We start from the raw sequence: 10991 nt of genomic DNA on the forward strand, positions 1-10991 counted from the left end.
TCCTGCTTTCTGACCTGCTTGAGTTCCAGTCCTGACTTCCTTTGGTGATGAACAGCAGTATGGAAGTGTAAGCCGAATAAACCCTTTCCTCCCCAACTTACTTCTTGGTCATGATGTTTGTGCAGGAATAGAAACCCGGACTAAGACACCCTCCTTGTCTTTTTTGATAACTTTGGTTTGGAAGTCAATTTTATTCGATATTAGAATGGCTACTGCAACTTTTTTCTTCAGACCATTTGCTTGGAAANTTGTTTTCCAGCCTTTCATTCTGAGGTAGCGTGTGTCTTTTTCCATGAGATGGGTTTCCGGTAAGCAGCAAAATGTTGGGTTCTGTTTGTGTAGCCAGTCTGTTAGTCTATGTCTTTTTATGGGGGAATTGAGTCTATTGATATTAAGAGTTATTAAGGAAAAGTAATTGTTGCTTCCTATTATTTTTGTTGTTAGAGTTGGCATTCTGTTCCTGTTGCTGTCTTCTTTTAGGATTGTTGAAGGATTACTTTCTTGCTTTTTCTAGGGTGTAGTTTCTGTCCTTTTATTGTTTGTTTTGTTGTTGTTGTTGTTTTGTTTTGTTTTGTTTTTTCTGTTATTATCCTTTGAATGGCTGGATTCGTGGAAAGATATTGTGTGAATTTGGTTTNGTCATGAAATACTTTGGTTTCTCCATCTATGGTAATTGAAAGTTTGGCTGAATATAGTAGCCTGGGCTGGCATTTGTGTTCTCTTAGTGTCTGCATAACATCTGTCAAGGATCTTCTGGCTTTCATAGTCTCTGGTGAAAAATCTGGTGTATGTTTGAGACGATACAAAAAAGTATTTCCTTTGCCTAGAAAGGTGTCCTACACCTGTAATCCCTGCAGAAAGGTAGAAGTATTAGGAGTTCAAGGCTATTCTTGGTTCCAGATTGAATTGAGGGCCATCATGGATTACATGAGACCTGGTCTATGATGAATGAATAAATAAAGTAGTTTTATTTTCCTCTAAAAACAAACAAACAAACAAACAAACAAAAAACAAAACAAAAAAACAAACAAACAAAGAAAAAAGAAAAGTCTGGTGTAATTCTGATAGGCCTGCCTTTATATGTTACTTGACCTTTTTTCCTTACTGCTTTTAATATTCTATCTTTATTTAGTGCATTTGTTGTTCTGATTATTATGTGTCAGGAGGAATTTCTTTTCTGGTACAGTCTATATGGAGTTCTATAGGCGTCTTGTATGTTCATGGGCATCTCTTTCTTTAGGTTTAGAGAGTTTTCTTTTATAATTTTGTTGAAGATATTTGCTGGCCCTTTAAGTTGAAAATCTTCATTCTCATCAACTCCTATTATCCGTAGGTTTGGTCTTCTCATTGTGTCCTGGATTTCCTGGATGTTTTGGGTTAGGATCTTTTTGCATTTTGCATTTTCTTTGATTGTTGTGCCGATGTTCTCTATGGAATCTTCTGCATCTGAGATTCTCTCTTCCATCTCTTGTATTCTGTTGCTGATGCTCGCATCTATGGTTCCAGATTTCTTTCCTAGGGTTTCTATCTCCAGCGTTGCCTCACTTTGGGTTTTCTTTATTGTGTCTACTTCCCTTTTTAGGTCTAGTATGGTTTTGTTCATTTCCATCACCTGTTTGGATGTGCTTTCCTGTTTTTCTTTAAGGACTGTTTGGTTGTGTTTTACTGTTTTTCTTTAAGGACTTGTACCTCTTTATCAGTGTTCTCCTGTGTGTCATTAAGTGAGTTATTAAAGTCCTTGATGTCCTCTACCATCATCATGGGATATGCTTTTAAATACGGGTCTAGCTTTTCAGGTGTGTTGGGGTATCCAGGACTGGCTGAGGTGGGAGTGCTGGGATCTAATGATGGTGAGTGGTCTTGCTTTCTGTTAGTAAGATTCTTACCTTTGCATTTCACCATCTGGTAATCTCTGGAGTTAGTTGTTATAGTTGTTGCTGGTTAGAGCTTGTTCCTCCCATGAATCTGTTAGCCTCTATCAACAGACATGAGAGACTAGCTCTCTCCTGAGTTTCAGTCTTCAGAGTATTCTCTGCAGGCAAGCTCTCCTCTTGCAGTGAAGGTGCACAGATATCTGGCATTCAGAACTGCCTCCTGGCAGAAGATGAAGGCCCGAAAAAGGGCCTGTCCCAGAAGCTGTGTAGCTTCTGTAGTCAGCACTCTCACCTACACAGTCTAGTCTCTGAGAGATCCTGGACCAGAGATAGCTCCCTCAGGTGCTCTGGAAAAGCCATCCCGGGCGGGGCGGACACTTCTCCTCTGGCAGGGAAGGTGCCCAAGGTGCTTCTGCCTGTCCCAGAAACTGTTAGCTTCTGTAGTCCACACTCTCATCTGCACAGACTCTACATTAATTTAAATTATGTGTTTGAATGTGTACATGTGTGTACGGGTGTCCACAGAGTTACGAAGAGTTTATCAGATTTCCTATAGCTGGAGCCACAGACAATTATGATCAATTTATTATGAGTGCTGGAACCAAATTCCAATCTTCTACAATAGTACATTCTTTTAACTGCTAAGCAGTCTTTCAAGCCCCACACCCTCACATCTTAATTCTTATAATAATTAATCTAAACAGTTACTCAACTTGGCTATTAAACATTGTACACCTTGTTGATCCAGCATCTTGACTTCATCTTGCCCCTGCCTACCATTCACTTACTGTCATCTATGATAATGATTCTATCAAGACAGTTTAGAGGATCTTTATTTATGTGTCTTCAACTTTAATCACTAACTCCCAGAACTGTCAGAATCATGGTTATTCATTCAAATATTGTAAAGAATGTAGTTTATTAAGCAAATGAATGTCTGGTAGGTACCTCTACCTTTTGTTAGGGATTATCACAAACTATCCCCAATGAATAGCAACTAGTAAACTTCCCACAGAGGTATGTAGTAGAAGAGACTATATAAGATAGCCACTTCAACATCCAGCATTTTATTGATTGAAGTAACATGTAAGATTGACTATATTGCCTGCGGATCCTATGTGACTAAAAGACAAGTTTCTGAACACAAATGCATTATGACGCTACAACAGAGGGATTTTTTCTCATATAAATACACTTATCTAAATGACATTCAAAGCTGAGCCCTAAGTATTAGAGCTGTGAGCTATACAATTAAGCTAACAAGAATTATTAATACCACATCAAGCATTGGAGGTGTGGGCAGAAAAAAGCCTTTTACTAGCTTGAAATAGTAATTACTTTTTAAAGGTATAACATCTTGTGTTTGTATTCTTACAATCTATTACATTTTACTAGGAATGCTTGAGTGACTATAATCCCAGAATTTGAGATAACAAAACATGTGATTGCTGCAAGTTTGAAGATATCCAGGACAACAAAGATCCTGTCTCATTGATTCCTGCATTTTCTGGATTTGTACGTACTTATGTAAATCTCATTAGAATGATATACATGTGAACTTAAGACAGTGACCAAATTTTCACTTGAACATTATATGTTCTCCCTTCTTTGAACCCCAAACACCCTATTATTCATCTCCTTATCAGAACCTTATCAGAGGGAAGAAATAATTCACTTTTAAGAGGAAAAATACAACACAAAGAAAAATGAACTTCATAAGAGAGATCTGTTAGTTGGAAATCATTTATTGCATCTATAAAAGTTTAAAGAAAAACTAAAAAAAAAAAAATCCACATTACAATCTGATATGGTTTTAAGGAGATAATATGTTTCAGAGGTAGTACCTGTGAAATGAGATACAGAATTGCTAAAAGGGATTACACAGTAAGTTAACGCAAAATAAAATTTCAATGAAGAACAAAATATACCCAGTATACAATTTAGTGGAATAACCATAATTATATTAGCATGAAAATATCCCTTTCTCCTCCCACCCCTTGGCAAAACTATTCTTAATAGAGGCATGTTTATGTCAAGTGTAGGGTCATAAGTTAGTTGGCTATTTCATTAGAGCATTACAAAGCATTGGCAAAGGGCATGACAGAGTGCTGTCTGTCAAGGTTAAAACAACTTCAAAAAGAAATCTAGCCACCATTTAGAAACAGTCACACAGGTACCACTTCAAAGCACAAAACTCTTTTTTTTTTAATTTGGGGGATTTGATTAAAAATAAATTTTATTAAAATGATACACTATTCCTGGTATTTCATCACTACTTCATGGATAAAAGGCAACAGTTAAAATTTTCAGTATAAATAATCAGGCTAAGTGGCTGAACACTCCTCCACAAAAAGGGAGACAAAGTCATTTTGATCAGTGTCTGTTTACATCCACCACTTAACATTTCTCTTTCAAACTGGTAAGACACTCTAAGGACCCTAAAAGTAGCTGTTTTTGCAGAAATGAGCTCTTGGACATATTTTGAGGTTTTGATGTTAATAAGGTACAAAACACAGGATGTGACTGGGCCATGACATTTTTTTCTCCAATAGTAGCAATCATTTCTAACACTTATTTCTGCTGCTGTGTAAAAGTCCTGTTGATAGCTGACCTTACAACAAAACATCCCCAGGTTCCCTAAACAGGCCAATTTTCTTTTAACATTTTCTTTGCATGTGTTAATTTTCCTATTTTCCAGGGCAACTGCAATTTTCATTTCTTACAACTAATTTTAGCTTCACTGAATGAAGAATGTACCTCCTTTTTGTTGTTATTGTAGTTTCAGCATTACGCTTTTAACTCATTTTAGAAGATAAGTACTTGCAGATATATATTAGAAACACTTTGATATCCTAAGTTAAGCATTTAAATGCAGAAAAGTAGGAAAAAAATCCCATTTACTTCTGCTTCTCAGAGTAACGCTTCTGATAGTGTAATGTTTTAATACTGTCAAGGAAATACTAGTTTGCTGAATTTCACTATCAGCCGCAAATATGCTCATGAAAGCAGCCAGTAGCTATCATTTTTCCTGTTTTTTAAATAAATATCAAAACCAAATCCATTACATATATATGAAAAATACATTTCCATTATAATAGTTTCATGGTTTTCCTATTGAAGTACTTGGGATTGAACATGGGGCCTTGTGTACATGCTAAGCTAGTGTCCTACTGTTTTATAATACTTGATCTTGACTTCTTCAAGGTTATTGCTATATTTTCAATCTGCCATGGAAGATTGTTTTTGCATTGAAAAAGCTATTTCCTTTGGGACTGGCTATAGAACACCACCATTTGGCACTTCTAGTGTGACAGAAGCATAGTAGAGTTTTAGGTGACATGTGGAGACAGGAAAAAAACTGTCAAGGAACTCAGACCATTGAGTGAGTATCACTTGAATGAACCCTGAACCCGAGGCATCTGGTTTATTGGGTCAGATGCCAGCAGAAAATAAAAAGTAGTGTGGCACACATGAAACAGTCCTCTGGTCAAAACAGAAGGGAGAGCCACAATTCATACCACTGGAGTGCCTCCCCAGAAGACAGATATAAAGAACAAGAATGCCACCCGGGGGACAGAGACTACTCTGATTAGAGCTAGTCAGACTATGAGCATTCTAAAAGAGGATAATCTTATGATCACAGCATAGAATCGAAATGGTCCCAGAAATCCCCATCTCCTGAAGGAAGGAGCCCAGACTGCAAGGAATATCCCAGAGTTCTACTCAGGAAGAACCTATATTGAAGAAGAAGAGGGGGGAGGAAGAGGAGAAGGAGGAAGAAGAAGAGTAGGAGAAACAAGAAGAGAAAGAAGAGGAGGAGGAGGAACAGGAGGGGGAGGAGGAGGAGCTGCTGCTGCTCACTTGCACTGGGGGAGCACACATTCCTCCCTCAAAGCTCAGGATGATGCAGGAACAGATTGTAGATAAAAACATCTTAGTGTACCGTAGGATGATTTTGGATGCTCTGAAGAAATCAATCAATGGTCATATCAACAAGGTCAATATATCCAATAAAATTCAAGAGCTCCTTCAAGAGAACATAGTCAGAGGGAGAGGAGTGCTGTCCAGACCTGTTCTGTAAGCTCAAAGTGCTTCTCCTATCTTCCCTCAGGTTTATGCAGCTTTGGTGGTAATAATCAACTCAAAAGTCCCACAGACTGGAGAATTAATCTTTAAGAGACTAATTCCTAATTTTTGGGAAGGATATCAAAGGAATGATAGGCAAATTTGCCTGACTGCCTCAAAATTTGTGGCACATCTTATTAACCAAAATGTGGCACGTGAGGTTCTGTGCCTGGAGATGCTCACTTTGCTCCTAGAGAGACCAACAAATGACAGTGTTGAAGTGGTATCAGCTTCCTCAAAGAGTGTGGTCTCAAATTAATCCACGTGTTACAAAGGGGAATCAATGCAATCTTTTAACTCCTATGAAACATTCTACAGCAGTATGAGATTGACAGAAGAGTTCAGTATATGATTAAAGTGATGTTTGCTCTACAGAGGATGGATTCAAGGACCAGTCTGTTATTCTGGAAGAACTTGATTTAATGGAAGAGGACTATCAGTTTATACATATGCACCCCTTGGAGGATGACTACAATCCAGAACATGTTCTTAATGTTTTTAAGACGAATCCTTATTTTATGAAAGTGAAGAGAAGAACAAGGCTATTAAAAAAGAAATCCCTGATTAAGGAGACAGTGATTCAAATACAGACCAAGAAGCTGGAAGCATTGAAGATGAGGAGGAGGAAGAAGAGGAAGAAGAAGAAGAGGAAGGAGGGCAAAATGTAACTATTCATGACAAAACAGAAATAAACCTAGTCTCACTTCACCTTACAATAAATCTTGCTATTCAGCCAGGCATGGTGGCACATGCCTTTAATCCCAGCATTTGGGAGGCAGAAGCAGGCGGATTTCTGATTTCAAGGCCAACCTGGTCTACAGAGTGAGTTCCAGGACAGCCAAGGCTACACAGAGAAACCATGCCCCCCCCCAAAAAAAAATCTTGCCATTCAGTCAAGTTTAGATCTTGAAGAATGTGCACACAAGTTGCTGAAAATGGAGTTTGCTGAGACCTAAACATGATACTTGATTGCTGTGCCCAACAAAATACCTATGAAAAAAATTTGGCTTATTACCTGGGCGGTTTTGTATATTGCAAAAAGAATACATTGAATCATTTGAACGTGTATTTAAGGAACAGTACTACACCGTCCTTCACTTAGAGAAAAAAAAATTGAGAAATGTTGCTAAGATGTTTGCTCACCTCATACACAGATTCACTTCCATGGAGTGTTCTCAAATGTATAAAGCTGAGTGAAGAGAACAGGACATCATCTAGTAGGATTTTTGTCAAGATCTTCTTCCAGGAACTGTGTGACTACATGGGTCTTCCTAAACTGAATGCAAGGTTAGAGGATGAAATGCTTCAGCCATTCTTTCAAGGACGGTTGCCCCGAGACAGCCCANAAAATACCGGGTTTGCTATCAACTTCTTCACTTCCATGTCTCGGAGGTTTGACTGATGAACTTTGAGAACATCTGAAAAATACGCCCAAGTCATTGTAGTACAGAAACCAGAAGCAAAAAAAACAGCCCTGACATCTTCATCTTCAGAGTCTTCCTCGGCATCCGATTCCTCTGATTCAGATTCTTTTTTTTTTTTTGATTTTTAATATTTTTATTACATATTTTCCTCAATTACATTTCCAATGCTATCCCAAAAGTCCCCCATAGCGCCCCCCACTTCCCTACCCACCCATTCCCATTCTTTTGGCCCTGGCATTCCCCTATATTGGGGCATATAAAGTTTGCAAGTCCAATGGGCCTCTCTTTCCATTGATGGCCGACTAGGCCATCTTTCGATACATATGCAGCTAGAGACAAGAGCTCCGGGGTTCTGGTTAGTACATCATGTTGTTCCAACAATAGGGTTGCAGATCCCTTTAGCTCCTTGGGTACTTTCTCTAGCTTCTCCATTGGGAGCCCTGTGATACATCCAATAGCTGACTGTGAACATCCACTCCTGCGTTTGCTAGGCCCCGGCATCNTCTCACAAGAGACAGCTATATTTGGGTCCTTTCAGCAAAATCTTGCTAGTGTATGCAATGGTGTCAGCGTTTAGAAGCTGAGTGGCAAGAGCAGCTCAGAGTCCTCCAGTGAAGCAAGTGACTCCTCCTCCTCTGGCAGTCAGAGCTCTGTCGCAGCTAAAGGTACAAAGAAGAAGCAAAGGAAAGCCAGAGGGGAAGAAGTAGATAAGTTATCTAGGGCCCACCAGGCATGTGACAGGAGGCTAGGAGAACCAAAGAAACCAGGAAGGGAGGGCTGAGAGAGCAAGGTTTGAAAGACAGGGAACTCAGATCTCAGGAGACGCAGACTGGCAAGATCCCCTAGAAAAGCACATGGAAGACAGAAGCCATAAAAATAGTTACAGTAGAGTTGGAAAAGTCTAAGAACAATGCTCACACAGAGAGCCAGAAGACAAGCATGGCACGCTAAAGAAGTGGCGAGAAAGAAGAGATTTCTTTTTCTGAAAATGAGAAACACAGAACCCAAAATCAGGACAGTGATAATGTCAAAAAAAAAAAAAAAAGATCGCTCCAAGTCAAGGGAGAGGAGTAGAAAGCATTATGGCCATAAAGGAGATGACAACAGGTGTCAGAATGGTGCCTAGAGATGCTGGGAAAAGCCTAGCAGATGCCCTGAACATTCTAGAGAATCAAAGAGAAGTCAGGACCAGAGGAGAGAGAAGTCTCCAACAAAACAAAAATAATTCTAATGACAACTGAACATGCCTTACATTGTATCCAATGTCTTTTTTACATTGATGGATTTTATAGAGAACTCTTGTATAAATTACCTGTTTGTAAATTTTAAAGATGTTTTCTTTTTGACGTTTTATAATTGATATATCTCAAGGTCCTTTGTGTAAAATCATAAAGAAAAGAGATTCAACAAAGGGATAAGTTTTATGTTTTGTGAATAAAATGAACAAATATTTTAAAAAAAACATAAACAAAAACAACAAAAAAGAATACCTCCATTTAATATTTTAAATGTTTTAATTTCTATGTTCATAAAAGATATTATCCTGTGGCTAGAAGAAAAACACCAGGATAAAAGTAGTCCTAACTAGACTGTGAGGGCCCACAGCTTCTATTTTAATGAAACTTTAAATAGGAATAATAGAACAATTTATGCATCCTCCCAAAATTACAGATGTAACATTCTTTCTAAGAATCACATCTATAAGAATCCTTAAATCAATTACAACTGTTAGTTGAAAAACAATGTTTTCTGGACACAATAGGGCAGTTGCACATAGAATCCCAGAGTGGCAGTTACTGCATGCACAAGATCTGCAAAAGATTAAGCAGGACATGTCATAGCTTGGATCAGGAAAGTGGTTACAAAATCCTACCCCTAGCTTAGGAGTTTGTTATTGGCAAGAGGGAGAATGCCTTCTGGAATAGGGAGGGTCATTTTCTTGAAGTCTGCATCACCTGAGAAGCTACATGTACCCAATACAATCTCATACCCATATACATATTACAACACACACACACACACACACACACACACACACACACACACACACACTTCTCAAATGGCCTTTAGTATTAGTTTTATCTCATTGTATTCTTTCCTTGAATCTTCTCTCCCATTCCTCTCTCTTGCATACTTCACATTCGTGAAAGAGAAAGTAACCATCAATATCACCTAGCTAAAACCCCATGGCCTATTGATTTACCTGCAATATATATTGGTGCCATAATGGCATGAATGTTGTGGGAGTAACCATCCACTTTGTGCTTAGATTTAAGATCCACTCTGTGATATGAGACCCCATACATAAAATTGCTAAAGAGGCCAAGAACCTGAGACTAGGTTGGTCATGAGCCTTAAAGAAAATCAAACTACTATTCTGAAAAGGAAACATAGCAACTAAGTGACTTCTAATGGCATAGTTACTATACCCATAAATTAATACATCACTTAGCCTTAATCAGAGAAGCTTTTTCTTACAGAAAATAGTAATTAACCCAGACATCCATAACTAGGCCATATACAGAGAGTGAAAAATTTTAGAGCATTCTGCCCTAAATGAGGTACCTTTATCAAACCCCTTCTTCAGTGCTCAGATACCTTTGTGGAATAGGGGGCAGAAACAAACTCGACTTTTGAAGCAGAGTTTTTTGTTCTGTTTTATTTTGTTTGGGTATTTTGTTTTGTTTTATTAATCTTTTGATTATTTATTTTAATTTCCCTTTTTTATGTTACTATGATGGTGTTTTGTTTTTGTGAAAGTAAAAGAGCATTAAATCAGACAAGAAGGAAGGTCTCCAGAGGGGCTCTCAGAGGAGTTGGGAGAGGGAGAAATGATCAAAAATACATTAATTAAAATAAATGAATTTTAAAAAGGAAAATACAAAATTTGAAGGGAATAGCGGTGAGAGGGATAGAGGAGGAAATATAGGGGAGGGAATGGGGATTAGACTTGATCAAGACACATTATATGCATTATGCTAACTCGCTTTAGGTCAGTTTTTCACAAACTTTAGATGACAGTCATCCATGAAAGGAAGCTCAATTGTGAAAATAACTCCAAAAGCTCAGGCTGTAAATGTATAAGTATGTAGGGCATATTCCTAATTAGTATTTAGTGATGGAGGGTCCAACATATTATGGGTGGTGCCAACCCTAGGATGGTGGTACTTGGTTCTACAAGAAAGGCTGAGCAAACCGTGATGGTCAAGCCAGTAAGCATCACCCTCCCTTGAACTCTACATCAGCTCTGGCCTACAGGTTCTGTCCCTAGTTGAGTTTCTGTCCTGAGTTTGCTTCAGTGATGAATAGTGCTGTGGAAATATAAGCCAAATGAGCCCTTCCTTACCCTTGATTTTTAGTCATGGTGTTTCATTGCAGCAATACAAACCCTAAATAAGATATCTTCTTATGTGACTTCAGTATATCTAAAATTTACAAAATGGCATGTATGTGTGTCATTAACATGTTATGGACTTTATTAAATATTATATTTCAGAGTTGTATCAATAATATACTGATGGAAATAGATGGATGTACTCCTTGAAATTCTATATTGTATTCAAAGATG

At 38.1% G+C, this 10991-nt stretch overlaps 1 pseudogene; it reads left to right on the forward strand.

The window, feature by feature from the left end:
* The first annotated feature begins 297 nt into the window (after window positions 1–297).
* Window positions 298–8648, forward strand: LOC110286338 (annotated as a pseudogene).
* The last annotated feature ends 2343 nt before the right edge of the window (window positions 8649–10991 follow it).

The sequence above is a fragment of the Mus caroli genome, chromosome X, assembly GCF_900094665.2.
Source record: "Mus caroli chromosome X, CAROLI_EIJ_v1.1, whole genome shotgun sequence".
NCBI lineage: Eukaryota > Metazoa > Chordata > Mammalia > Rodentia > Muridae > Mus > Mus caroli.